At 39.7% G+C, this 15,059-nt stretch overlaps 1 protein-coding gene across 2 annotated transcripts in view; it reads right to left on the reverse strand.

The window, feature by feature from the left end:
• The window catches only part of LOC309611727 (uncharacterized protein), a 323,736-nt gene that overhangs the window by 280,879 nt on the left and 27,798 nt on the right, over positions 1–15,059 (reverse strand). The window lies entirely within an intron of this gene.

A 15,059-nucleotide genomic window follows, 5' to 3' on the forward strand; every position in this document is an offset into this window, starting at 1 on the left:
AAACGCACATAATTTTATTCCAATGGCTGCAAAGTCTACGTTTTCTGCAAGAGTTGGTTTTTCCACAAGCAGTCAGTCACACAACAAAGGCACTTACACCTCCCTGCGATTGTCATCTGAATCTATTCTTGTGTTAATTAGAGTTAACCAGTGATAACAGCAAACCTCTACCACATAACTGTGAAACTTTGACTCCCTTCCAAACTTATTTCAGTTTTACAGGATAATCTCTTTATTGAAAATTAGCTATTGTTGAAAAACCAAAGTCTCAACATATAATACTCAATCGTGCATGGACAACAGCTTAGTAATTTTTCATCCTCCCCGGGTGTGACTTGCATTATACATACTTTAAAAAATGCACTTCTCTCCCTGTAATATCTTGGTGGAAGGTGGAAAGATATTTTGTCAATGCAGAACAAAAAAGACCCTCCCAAAAAAAACCAAAAAATAAACCTGAATGAAACATAGTGAAATAATCAGCCAAAATATAATCTTTTTTTTTCTATAACTACCCCAACACACACCAGCTCCCTCCTGCCCAAGTCTTTCCCACCATACAAACATTCACACACACACACACACACACACACACAAACACACACACACACACCATTTAAACATAAAAAACCCAATCATTTTACATCCACTGTGTTTGACTAGAGTGTTTGATGTCAAAATTAGATCATTCAGCATTAAAGCATTGAAAAAGCCCCTCAAAACTGAGAACTGTTATGCAGCTTACCTATTAAGAATAAAATTTCACCTCTGAAATGTTTTCTCTCCTCAGGGTTCCACCCTTGTTAACATGATCTTTATTTTTCTATTTTGTTTTTTACATCTTTATTGGAGTATAATTGCTTTACAATGTTGTGTTAGTTTCTGCTGTATAACAAAGTGAATCAGCAATATGTATACATATATCCCCATATCCCCTCCCTCTTGCGCCTCCCTCCCACCCTCCCTATCCCACCCCTCTAGGTGGTCACAAAGCACTGAGGTGATCTCCCTGTGCTATGCGGCGGCTTCCCACTAGCTATCTATTTTATATTTGGTAGTGTACATATGTCCATGCCACTCTCTCACTTCGTCCAGACTTACCCTTCCCCCTCCCTGGGTCCACAATTTCATTCTCTACGTCTGCAACTTTATTCCTGTCCTGCCCCTAGGTTCTTCAGAACCAGTTTTTTTTTAAGATTCCATATATATGTGTTAGCATATAGTATTTGTTTTTCTCTTTCTGACTTACTTCACTCTGTATGACAGACTCTAGGTCCATCCACCTCACTACAAATAACTCAGTTTTGTTCCTTTTTATGACGGAGTAATATTCCATTGTGCCACATCTTCTTTATCCATTCATCTGTCGATGGACATTTAGGTTGCTTCCATGTCCTGGCTATTGTAAATAGCATTGCAGTGAACATTGTGGTACATGACTCTTTTTGAATTATGGTTTTCTCAGGGTATATACCCAGTAGTGGGATGGCTGGGTCGTATGGTAGTTCTATTTTTAGTTTTATAAGGAACCTCCATACTGTTCTCCATAGTGGCTGTATCAATTTACATTCCCACCAACAGTGTAGGAGGGTTCCCTTTTCTCCACACCCTCTCCAGCATTTATTGTTTGTAGATTTTTTTTTCCTATTTATTTATTTATTTATTCTTGGCTTTGTTGGGTCTTCGTTTCTGTGCAAGGGCTTTCTCTAGTTGCGGCGAGCGGGGGCCACTCTTCATCGCGGTGCGCGGGCCTCTCACTATCGCGGCCTCTCTTGTTGCGGAGCACAGGCTCCAGACGCGCAGGCTCAGTAGTTGTGGCTCATGGGCCCAGTTGCTCCGCGGCATGTGGGATCTTCCCAGACCAGGGCTCAAACCCATGTCCCCTGAATTGGCAGGGAGATTCTCAACCACTGCGCCACCAGGGAAGCCCATTTGTTTGTAGATTTTTTGATGATGGCCATTCTCACTGGTGTGAAATGATATCTCATTGTAGTTTTGATTTGCATTTCTCTAATGATTAATGATGTTGAGCATTCTTTCATGTGTTTGTTGGCAATCTGTACATCTTCTTTGGAGAAATGTCTATTTAGGTCTTCTGCCCATTTTTGGATTGGGTTGTTTGTTTTTTTTGATATTGAGCTGCATGAGCTGCTAGTAAATTTTGGAGGTTAATCTGTTGTCAGTTGCTTCATTTGCAAATATTTTCTCCCATTCTAAGGGTTGTCTTTTCATCTTGTTTATGGTTTCCTTTGCTGTGCAAAAGCTTTCAAGTTTCATTAGGTCCCATTTGTTTATTTTTGTTTTTATTTCCATTTCTCTAGGAGGTGAATCAAAAAGGATCTTGCTGTGATTGATGTCATAGAGTGTTCTGTTTATGTTTTCCTCTAAGAGTTTTGTAGTGTCTGGCCTTACATTTAGGTCTTTAATCCATTTTGAGTTTATTTTTGTGTATGGTATTAGGAAGTGTTCTAATTGCATTCTTTTACATGTAGCTGTCCAGTTTTCCCAGCACTTTTTTTAACATCTGTATTGGAGTATAATTGCTTTACAATGGTGTGTTAGTTTCTGCTTTATAACAAAGTGAATCAGCTATACATATACATATATCTCCATATCTCCTCCCTCTTGCGACTCCCTCCCACCCTCCCTATCCCACCCCTCTAGGTGATCACAAAGCACCGAGCTGATCTCCCTGTGCTATGCGGCTGCTTCCCACTAGCTATCTATTTTACATTTGGTAGTATATGTAAGTCCATGCCACTCTCTCACTTCGTCCCAGCTTACCCTTATCCCTCCCCGTGTCCTCAAGTCCATTCTCTACATCTGTGTCTTTACTCCTGCCCTGCCCCTAGGTTCTTCAAAAACATTTTTTGTTTTTTAGATTCCATATATATGTGTTAGCATACGGTATTTATTTTTCTCTTTCTGACTCACTTCACTCTGTATGACAGTCTCTAGGTCAATCCACCTCACTACAAATAACTTAATTTCCTTCCTTTTTATGGCTGAGCAATATTCCATTGTATATATGTGCCACATCTTCTTTATCCATTCATCTGTCGATGGACACTTAGTTTGCTTCCAGGTCCTGGCTATTGTAAATAGAGCTGCAATGAACACTGTGGTACATGACTCTTTTTGAATTATGGTTTTCTCAGGGTATATACCCAGTAGTGGGATTGCTGGGTCATATGGTCGTTCTATTTTTAGTTTCTTGAGGAACCTCCATACTGTTCTCCATAGTGGCTGTATCAATTTATATACCCACCAACGGTGCAAGAGGGTTCCCTTTTCTCCACACCCTTTCCAGAATTTATTGTTTGTAGATTTTTTGATGATGGCCGTTCTGACTGGTGTGAGATGAAATCTCATTGTAGTTTTGATTTGCATTTCTCAAATGATTAGTGATGTTGAGCATCCTTTCATGTGTTTGTTGGCCATCTGTATATCTTCTTTGGAGAAATGTCTATTTAGGTCTTCCACCCATTTTTGGATTGGGTTGTTTGTTTTTTGGATATTGAGCTGCATGAGCTGCTGGTAAATTTTGAAGACTAATCCGTTGTCAGTTGCTTCATTTGCAAATATTTTCTCCCATTATGAGGGTTGTCTTTTCGTCTTGTTTATGGTTTCCTTTGCCGTGCAAAAGTTTTTAAGTTTCATTTGGTCCCACTTGTTTATTTTTGTTTTTATTTCCATTTCTCTAGGAGGTGGGTCAAAAAGGATATTGCTGTGATTTATGTCATAGAATGTTCTCCCTATATTTTCCTCTAAGTGTTTTATAGTGTCCGGTCTTGCATTTAGGTCTCTAATCCATTTTCAGTTTATTTTTGTGTATGGTATTAGGGAGTGTTCTAATTTCATTCTTTTACCTGTAGGTGTCCAGTTTTCCCAGCACCACTTATTGTAGAGGCTGTCTTTTCTCCACTGTATATTCTTGCCTCCTATGCCAAAGATAAGGTGTCCATATGTGTGTGGGTTTATCTCTGGGCTTTCTATCCTGTTCCATTGATCTGTATTTCTGTTTTTGTGTCAGTACCATACTGTTTTGATTACTGTAGTCTTGTAGTATAGTCTGAAGTCAGGAATCCTGATTCCTCCAGCTCCATTTTTCTTTCTCAAGATTCCTTGGCTAGTTGGGGTCTTTTGTATTTCCATACAAATTGTGAAAGTTTTTTTTTTTAAAGAAATTCACGTTCTTTTATTTATTTATTTATTTATGACTGTGTTGAGTCTTCGTTTCTGTGCGAGGGCTTTCTCTAGTTGCGGCAAGTGGGGACCACTCTTCGTCACGGTGCACGGGCCTCTCACCATCGCGGCCTCTCTTGTTGCGGAGCACAGGCTCCAGACGCGCAGGCTCAGTAATTGTGGCTCACAGGCCCAGTTGCTCCGTGGCATGTGGGATCTTCCCAGACCAGGGCTCGAACCCGTGTCCCCTGCATTGGCAGGCAGATTCTCAACCACTGCGCCACCAGTGAAGCCCCGTGAAAGTTTTTTGTTCTAGTCTTGTGGAAAATGCCATTGGTAGTTTTATAGGGATTACACTGAATCTGTAGATTGCTTTGGGTAGTACAGTCATTTTCATAATGTTGATTCTTCCAATCCAAGAACATGGTATATCTCTCCATCTGTTTGTGTCATCTTTGATTTCTTTCATCAGTGTCTTATAGTTTTCTGCATACAGGTCTTTTGTCTCCCTAGGTAGGTTTATTCCTAGGTATTTTATTCTTTTTGTTGCAATGGTAAATGGGAGTGTTTCCTTAATTTCTATTTCAGACTTTTCATCATTAGTGTATAGGAATGCAAGAGATTTCTGTGCATTAATTTTGTATCCTGCTACTTTACCAAATTCATTGATTAGCTCTGGTAGTTTTCAGGAGGCACCTTTAGGATTTTCTACATATAGTATCATGTCATCTGCAAACAGTGACAGTTTTACTTCTTTTCCAATTTGGTTTCCTTTTATTTCTTTTTCTTCTGATTACCGAGGCTTAAATTTCCAAAACTATGTTGAATAATAGTGGTGAAAGTGGGCACCTTTATCTTGTTCCTAATCTTAGAGGAAATGGTTTCAGTTTTTCACCATTGAGAATGATACTAGTTGTGGGTTTGTCATATGTGGTCTTTATTATGTTGAGGTAGGTTCCCTCTATGCCCACTTTCTGGAGAGTTTTTATCATAAATCGGTGTTGAATTTTGTCGAAAGCTTTTTCTGCATCTATTAAGATTATCATATGGTTTTTATCCTTCAGTTTGTTTATATGGTGTATCACATTGATTGATTTGAGTATATTGAAGAATCCTTGCATTCCTGGGATAAACCCCACGTGATCATGGTGTATGTGCCACTGAATTCTGTTTGCTAGTATTTTGTTGAGGATTTTTGCATCTATGTTCATCAGTGATATTGGTCTGTAGTTTTGTTTTTTTGTGACATCTTTGTCTGGTTTAGGTATCAGGGTGATGGTGGCCTTGTAGAATGAGTTTGGGAGTCTTCTGCCTCTGCCATATTCTGGAAGAGTTTGAGAAGGATAGCTGTTAGCTCTTCTCTAAATACTTGACAGAATTCACCTGTGAAGCCATCTGGCACTGGACTTTTGTTTGTTGGAAGATTTTTAATCACAGTTTCAATTTCAGTGCTCATGATGGGTCTGTTCATATTTTCTGTTTCTTCCTGGTTCAGTCATGGAAGGTTGTACTTTTCTAAGAATTTGTCCATTTCTTCCAGGTTGTCCATTTTATTGCCATATAGTTGATTGTAGTAATCTCTCATGATCCTTTGTATTTCTGCAGTGTCAGTTGTTACTTCTCCTTTTCATTTCTAATTCTATTGATTTGAGTCTTCTCCCTCTTTTCTTGATGAGTCTGGCTAATGGTTTATCAATTTTATTTATCTTCTCAAAGAACGAGCTTTTAGTTTTATTAATCTTTGCTATTGTTTCCTTCATTTCTTTTTCATTTATTTCTGATCTGATTTTTATGGTTTCTTTCCTTCTGCTAACTTTGGGGGTTTTTGTTCTTTTTCTCTAATTGCTTTAGGTGTAAGGTTAAGTTGTTTGAGATTTTTCTTGTTTCTTGAGGTAGGACTGTACTGCTATAAACTTCCTTCTTAGAACTGCTTTTGCTGCATCCCATAGGTTTTGGGTCATCATTTTCTCATTGTCATTTGTTTCTAGGTATTTTTTTATTTGCTCTTTGATTTCTTCAGTGATCCCTTGTTTATTTAGCAGCATACTGTTTAGCCTGCATGTGTTTGCATTTTTTACAGTTTTTTTTCCTGTAATTGATATCTAGTCTCATAGTGTTGTGGTCGGAAAAGATACTTGATAAGATTTCAATTTTCGTAAATATACTGAGGCTTGATTTGTGACCCAAGATATGCTCTATCCTGGAGAATGTTCCATGAGCACTTGAGAAGAAAGTGTATTCTTTTCTTTTTGGATGGAATGTCCTATAAATATCTATTAAGTCCATCTTGTTTAATGTATCATTTAAAGCTTGTGTTTTCTTATTTATTTTCATTTTGGATGATCTGCCCATTGGTGGAAGTGGGGTGTTAAAGTCCCCTACTATGATTGTGTTACTGTCAGTTTCCCCTTTTATGGCTGTTAGCATTTGCCTTATGTTTTGAGGTGCTCCTATGTTGGATGCATAAATATTTACAATTGTTATATCTTCTTCTTGGATTGATCCCTTGATCATTATGTAATGTCTTTCTTTGTCTCTTGTAATAGTCTTTATTTTAAAGTCTATTTTGTCTGATATGAGAATTGCTACTCCAGCTTTCTTTTGATTTCCATTGCATGGAATATCTTTTTGCATCCCCTCACTTTCAGTCTGTATGTGTCCCTAGGTCTGAAGTGGGTCTCTTGTAGACAGCATATATATGGGTCTTGTTTTTGTATCCATTCAGCCAGTCTGTGTCTTTTGGGTGAAGCATTTAATCCATTTACATTTAAGGTAATTATCAATGTGTATGTTCCTATTACCATTTTCTTAATTGTTTTGGTTTTGTTTTTGTAGGTCTTTTCCTTCTCTTTTGCTTCCCACCTAGAGAAGCTCCTTTAGCATTTGTTGTAAAGCTGGTTTGGTGGTATTGAATTCCCTTACCTTTTGCTTGTCTGTAAAGGTTTTAATTTCTCTGTTGAATCTGAATGAGATCCTTGCTGGGCAAAGTAATCTTGGTTGTAGGTTTTTTCCGTTTCATCACTTTAAATATGTCCTGCCACTCCCTTCTGGCTTGCAGAGTTTCTGCTGAAAGATCAGCTGTTAACTTTATGGAGATTCCCTTATATGTTATTTCTTGCTTTTCCCTTGCTGTTTTTTTTTTATATTTTTTCTTTGTATTTAATTTGTGATAGATTGATTAATACATGTCTTGGTGTGTTTCTCCTTGGGTTTATCCTGTATGGGGCTCTCAGTTCTTCCTGGACTTGACTGACTATTTCCTTTCCCATGTTAGGGAAGTTTTCAACTATAATCTCTTCAAATATTTTCTCAGACCCTTTCTTTTTCTCTTCTCTTCTGGGACCCCTATAACTAGAATGTTGGTGCATTTAATGTTGTCCCAGAGGTCTCTGAGACTGTCCTCAATTCTTTTCATTCTCTTTTCTTTATTCTGCTCTGCAGCAGATATTTCCACTATTCTATCTTCCAGGTCACTTATGAGTTTTTCTGCCCCAGTTAATCTGCTATTGATTCCTTCTATAGTATTTTTAATTTCATTTATTGTGTTGTTTGTTTGCTCTTTAGTTATTCTAGGTCCTTGTTAAACGTTTCTTGTATTTCCTCCATTGAATTACCGAGATTTTGGATCATCTTTAGTATCATTATTCTGAATTATTTTTCAGGTAGACTGCCTATTTCCTCTTCATTTGTTTGGTCTGGTGGGTTTTCACTTTGCTCCTTCATCTGCTGCATATTTCTCTGTCTTCTCATTTTGTTTAACTTACTGTGTTTGGGGTCTCCGTTTCGCAGGCTGCAGGTTCGTAGTTCTCATTGTTTTTGGTGTCTGCCCCCAGCGGGTGAGGTTGGTTCAGTGGCTTGTGTAGGCTTCCTGGTGGGGGGGACTGGTGCCTGAGTTCTGGTGGGTGGGGCTGGATATTGTCCTTCTGGTGGGCAGGGCCACGTCTGGTGGTGTGTTTTCGGGTGTCTGTGAACTTAGTATGACTTTAGGCAGCCTCTCTGCTAATGGGTGGGGTTGTGTTCCTGTCTTGTTAGTTGTTTGGCATGGGGCGTCCAGCACTGGAGCTTGCTGGCCATTGGGTGGAGCTGGGTCTTAGTGTTGAGACAGAGATCTCTGGGAGAGCTCTCGCTGATTAACATTACATGGGGCTGGGAGGGCTCTCATGGACCAGTGTCCTGGAGTCAGCTCTCCCACATCGGAGGCTCAGGCCTGACACCGGCCGGAGCACCAAGACCCTGCCAGCCACATGGCTCAGAAGGAAAGGAAGAGAAAAAAAGAACAAAACGATCAGATAGAACCCCAAAACAAATGGTAAAAGCAATACTAAACATACAAAATCACACAAAGAAACATACACACACACACACTCATAAAAAAAAATAAACAACAAAAAACAAAACAGCAAAACAAAAAAGACGAACAGACAGAACCCTAGGACAAACGGTAAAAGCAAACCTAAACAGAAAAAGTCATACAAAGAAACATACACACACATACAAACACACACACAAAGAGAAAAAAGAAAAAAGAAAAAAAAGGAAGAGAGCAACCAAACCAATAAACAAATCCACCAATGATAACAAGCACTAAAACTAAACTAAGATAAACATAAAACCAAAAACGAATCAGATGCAGAAAGCAAACCCCAAGTCTACAGTTGTTCCCAAAGTCCACTGCCTCAATTTTGGGAACATTCATTGTCTATTCAGGTATTCCACAGATGCAGGGTTTATCAAGTCGATTGCGGGGATTAAATATGCTGCTCCTGAAGCTGCACAGAGAAGTTTCCCTTTCTCTTCTTTGTTCGCACAGCTCCTGGGGTTCAGCTTTGGTTTTGGCCCTGTGTCTGTATGTAGGCCACCCTCAGGCATCTGTTTCCTGCCCAGACAGGAGGGGGTTAAAGCAGCTGCTGATTAGGGCTCTCCTGCTCACTCAGGCTGGGGAGAGGGAGGGGTATGGTAGTCATAATTGGAATGTGGGGCTAGCCAGCAGCGGCAGAGGCTGGCATGACATTGCAACAGCCTGAGGCGCATCATGTGTTCTCCCAGGGAATTTGTCCCTAGATCACAGCACCCTGGCAGTGGCATGCTGCACAGGCTTCCAGGGTGGGTGTGGGTAGTGACCTGCGTTTGCACAAAGGATTCTTGGTGGCAGCAGTGGCAACATTAGCAGTCCATGCCCGAGATGATAGCTGCAGGTCACGCCAGTCTCTGGAGCTCGCTTAGGTCGTGCTCTGCCATCAGTGGGCACACAGGGCAGGGAGCCCCTCCCCTTGTGCACCCAAAAACAATGGTCTCTTGCCTCTCCAGCGAGTCCAGACTCTCTCCCGGACTCCCTCCCAGCTAGTTGTGGCGCACTAGCTCCCTTCAGGCTGTCTTCATGCAGCCAACCCCAGCCTTCACCCTGGGGTCTTACCTCTGAAGCCCGAGCCTCAGCTCCCAGCCCCCACCTGCCCCAGTGGGTGAGAAGACAAGCCTGTCAGGCTGGTGAGTGCTGGTCGGCATGGATCCTCTGTGTGGGAATCTCTCCGCTTTGCCCTCTGCACCCCTGTTGCTGCGCTCTTCTCTGTGGCTCCGAAGCTTCCCCCCACCCTCGTCCCCCCAGTGAAGGGGCTTCCTAGTGTGTGGAAACCTTTCCTCCTTCACAGCTCCCTCCCAGTGGTACAGGTCCCATCCCTATTCTTTTGCCTCTGTTTTTTCTTTTTTCTTTTGCCCTACCCAGGTACATGGGGATTTTCTTCCCTTTTGGGAAGTCTGAGGTCTTCTGCCAGCATTCAGTAGGTGTTCTGTAGGAGTTGTTCCACATGTAGATGTATTTTTGTAGATGTATTTGTGTTCCACATGTACATGTATTTTTGTAGATGTATTTGTGGGAAGGAAGGTGATCGCCACATCTTACTCCTCTGCCATCTTAAAGGTCTCTCTCAAGATCTTTATACTCTTAGGTAATAAAAGAAATTCTGAAACTGAAAAGAGAGAGAAATCCGCTGCCTGAAGTGGTATGCTGGTAGATACTTAACAACCAGCTTGAGTGAGAAAAATACCTCTGATTTGTAGCATTTGCTAATTTCCATGATATGAATTCCTCCGTCACGGCCAATTTCAAGCTACCAGTGGGATGTCGCTGAAGGGCAGAGCTGGAAATATCTACACACAGTTGGCTCTTGCAAGGTGGTACAAATTGGTTCCATCACTGGATGCCTGTGACTCCTCTCAGAGATTGAAAGATATTCCAGCACCTTTCACATCTGGCAGAATTTCTAGAGGTAACTCTTGTCACTTGCTCTCAACCAGTCTGTTTCTAGAATGGTTTTCAGATATGGTTTGCTGCAAATGTCCTGGGCTAAAAGGCACTTTATACCCATATGGGATCATATGTGGAGAGACCAGCACTAGTTACTGAGTTAAGTTGATACATAACGTAACCCATGTAAATCCTGGCCCCCATGTGACCCAGTCTCAATATAAAGATCATTCAAAGAAAACACAAAGATGACTCCAGAAGCTTTGAAAAACAGTATCAGTATGGAGTTTTCTTATAAAGTTTTATGCAGGTGCTTCACCCAGAAATCTTCCCAATCAACCCTCCTTAGACATCTCATTCTGCCTCTCAAGTTTTACAGTTACGTTAAAGGCTGAACACATACACACACTCTTTCTCTCTCCCATATTCTCCCTCTCTCCCCGTCACACATATGCACACATATGTGCATGCACACACACGCACAGATCCTACCTCCTTACCCTCTCACTACCCCCATTCACTCCATATCCCCTTCACTTATATACCACACTCAGTAACTATGACTGCCCCCCTCACAAGCACAGAGCTCTGGGGGGCACCATTCTCCTCCCAATCTGACTGCTTTTCACCAATTGTAGTGAATCATATTCTCTATTCCATTAGAGTAACACGAGGTATTTGACAGTGTGACTTGTGCAGCATCACAATAATAAGAGGGAGTATTTGTCTCGTCCCCATGCTGTAATAGCTGAGCACTTTACACCTAGACACTCAGGTAAGTTGCAGAGCTGAGAGTCAAACCAGACTGGAGGCCACAAGAACATTCTTCCTGACCACCATACTCGCTAATTCTCATGTCCAGTTAAAGAAAAGCTACTGAGAGACCAGTCCCTCCCATTAGGAAACTTCCACAAGCCTCTTAGAGAGCCTCATCCACCAGAGGGCAGACAGCAGAAGCAAGAAGAACTACAATCCTGCAGCCTGTGGAACAAAAACCACATTCACAGAACGATAGACAAGATGAAAAGGCAGAGGGCTATGTACCAGATGAAAGAACAAGATAAAACCCCAGAAAAACAACTAAATGAAATGGAGATAGGCAATCTTCCAGAAAAAGAATTCAGAATAATGATAGTGAAGATGATCCAGGACCTCAGAAAAAGAATGGAGGCAAAGATCAAGAAGATGCAAGAAATGTTTAACAAAGATCTAGAAGAATTAAAGAACAAACAAACAGAGATGAACAATACAATAACTGAAATGAAAAATACACTAGAAGGAATCAATAGCAGAAAAACTGAGGCAGAAGAATGGATAAGTGACCTGGTATACAGAATTGTGGAATTCACTGCTGTGGAACACAATAAAGAAAAAAGAATGAAAAGAAATGAAGACGGCCTAAGAGACTACTGGGACAACATTGAACGCAACAACATTCACATTATAGGGTTCCCAGGAGAAGAGAGAGAGAAAGGACCCGAGAAAATATTTGAAGAGATTATAGTCGAAAACTTCCCTAACGTGGGAAAGGAAATAGCCAGCCAAGTCCAGGAAGCACAGAGAGTCCCATATGGGATAAACCCAAGGAGAAACACACCAACACACATAATAATCAAACTGGCAAAAATTAAAGACAAAGAAAAATTATTGAAACAGCAAGGGAAAAATGACACATAATATACAAGGGAACTCCCATAAGGTTAACAGCTGATTTCTCAGCAGAAACTCTACAAGCCAGAAGGGAGTGGCATGATATACTTAAAGTGATGAAAGGGAAGAACCTACAACCAAGGTTACTCTACTCAGCAAGGATCTCATTCAGATTTGATGGAGAAATCAAAAGGTTTACAGACAAGCAAAAGCTAAGAGAATTCAGCACCACCAAACCAGCTCTACAACAAATGCTAAAGGAACTTCTCTAAGTGGGAAACACAAGAGAAGGAAATGACCTACAAAAACAAACCCAAAACAATTAAGAAAATGGTAATAGGAACATATACATCGATAATTACCTTAAACGTGAATGGATTAAATGCTCCTACCAAAAGACACAGGCTTGCTGAATGGATACAAAAACAAGACCCATATATATGCTGTCTACAAAAGACCCACTTCAGACCTAGGGACACACACAGACTGAAAGTGAGGGGATGGAAAAAGATATTCCATGCAAATGGAAATCAAAAGAAAGCTGGAGTAGCAATTCTCATATCAGACAAAATAGACTTTAAAATAAAGACTATTACAAGAGACAAAGAAAGACACTATATAATGATCAACGGATCAATCCAAGAAGAAGATATAACAATTATAAATATATATGCACCCAACATAGGAGCACCTCAATACATAAGGCAACTGTTAACAGCTCTAAAAGAGGAAATCAACAGTAACACGATAATAGTGGGGGACTTTAACTCCTCACTTACACCAATGGACAGATCATCCAAACAGAATATTAATAAGGAAATACAAGCTTTAAATGACACAACAGACCAGATAGATTTAACTGATATTTATAGGACATTCCATCCAAAAACAGCAGATTACTCTTTCTTCTGAAGTGCGCACGGAACATTCTCCAGGATAGATCACATCTTGGGTCACAAATCAAGCCTCAGTTAATTTAAGAAAATTGAAATCATATCAAGCATCTTTTCTGACCACAATGCTATGAGATTAGAAATCAATTACAGGGGAAAAAACCGTAAAAAACACAAATACATGGAGGCTAAACAACACGTTACTAAATAACCAAGAGATCAGTCAAGAAATCAAAGAGGAAATCAAAAAATACCTAGAGACAAATGACAATGAAAACACGATGATCCGAAACTTATGGGAGGCAGCAAAAGCAGTTCTAAGAGGGAAGTTTATAGCTATACAACCCTACCTCAAGAAACAAGAAAAATCTCAAATAAACAATCTAACCTTACACCTAAAGGAACTAGAGAAAGAAGAACACACAAAACCCAAAGTTAGCAGAAGGAAAGAAATCATAAAGATCAGAGCAGAAATAAATGAAATAGAAACAACGAAAACAATAGCAAAGATCAATAAAAGTAAAAGCTGGTTCTTTGAGATGATAAACAAAACTGATAAACCATTAGCCAGACTCATCAAGAAAAAGAGGGAGAGGACTCAAATCAATAAAGTTAGAAATGAAAGAGAAGTTACAACAGACACCACAGAAAAACAAAGCATCCTAAGAGACTACTAAGCAACTCTATGCCAATAAAATGGACAGCCTGGAAGAAATGGACAAATTCTTAGAAAGGTATAACCTTCCAAGACTGAACCAGGAAGAAACAGAAAATATGAACAGACCAATCACAAGTAATGAAATTGAAACTGTGATTAAAAATCTTCCAACAAACTAAAGTCCAGGACCAGATCGCTTCACAGGTAAATTCTATCAAACATTTAGAGAAGAGCTAACACCCATCCTTCTCAAACTCTTCCAAAAAATTGCAGAGGAAGGAAAACTCCCAAACTCATTCTATGAGGCCACCATCACCCTGATACCAAAACCAGACAAAGATACTGCAAAAAAAGAAAATTACAGACCAATATCACTGATGAATATAGATGCAAAAATCCTCAACAAAATACTAGCAAACAGAACCCAACAACACATTAAAAGGATCATACACCATGAACAAGTGGGATTTATCCCAGAGATGCAAGGAATCTCCAATATACACAAATCAATCAATGTGAGACACCATATTAACAAATTGAAGAATAAAAACCATATGATCATCTCAATAGATGAAGAAAAAGCTTTTAACAAAATTCAACACCCATTTATGATAAAAAAATCCTCCAGAGAGTGGGCATAGAGGGAACTTACTTCACCATAATAAAGGCCATATATGACAAACCCACAGCAAACATCATTCTCAATGGTGAAAAACTGAAAGCATTTCCTCTAAGATCAGGAACAAGACAAGCATGTCCACTCTCACCACTATTATTCAACATAGTTTTGGAAGTCCTAGCCACGGCAATCAGAGAAGAAAAAGAAATAAAAGGAATATAAATTGGAAAAGAAGAAGTAAAATTGTCACTGTTAGCCGATGACATGATACTATACATAGAGAATCCTAAAGATGCCACCAGAAAACTACTAGAGCTAATCAATGAATTTGGTAATGTAACAGGATACAAAAGTAATGCACAGAAATCTCTTGCATTCCTATACACTAATGATGAAAAATCTGAAAGAGAAATTAAGGAAACTCCCATTTACCATTGCAACAAAAAGAATAAAATACCTAGGAATAAACCTACCTAGGGAGACAAAAAACCTGTATGCAGAAAACTATAACACACTGATGAAAGAAATTAAAGATGATACCAAGAGATGGAGAGATATACCATGTTCTTGGATTGGAAGAATCAATATTGTGAAAATGACTATACTACCCAAAGCAATCTACAGATTCAATGCAATCCCTATCAAATTGCCAATGGCATTTTTTACAGAACTAGAACAAAAAATCTTAAAATTTCTATGGAGACACAAAAGACCCCAAATAGCCAAAGCAGTCTTGAGGGAAAAAAATGGAGCTGGAGGAATCAGACTCCCTGACTTCAGACTATACTACAAAGCTACAGTAATCAAGACAAT

Source organism: Balaenoptera borealis, assembly GCF_965194805.1.
Source record: "Balaenoptera borealis genome assembly, chromosome: 15".
Taxonomy (NCBI): domain Eukaryota; kingdom Metazoa; phylum Chordata; class Mammalia; order Artiodactyla; family Balaenopteridae; genus Balaenoptera; species Balaenoptera borealis.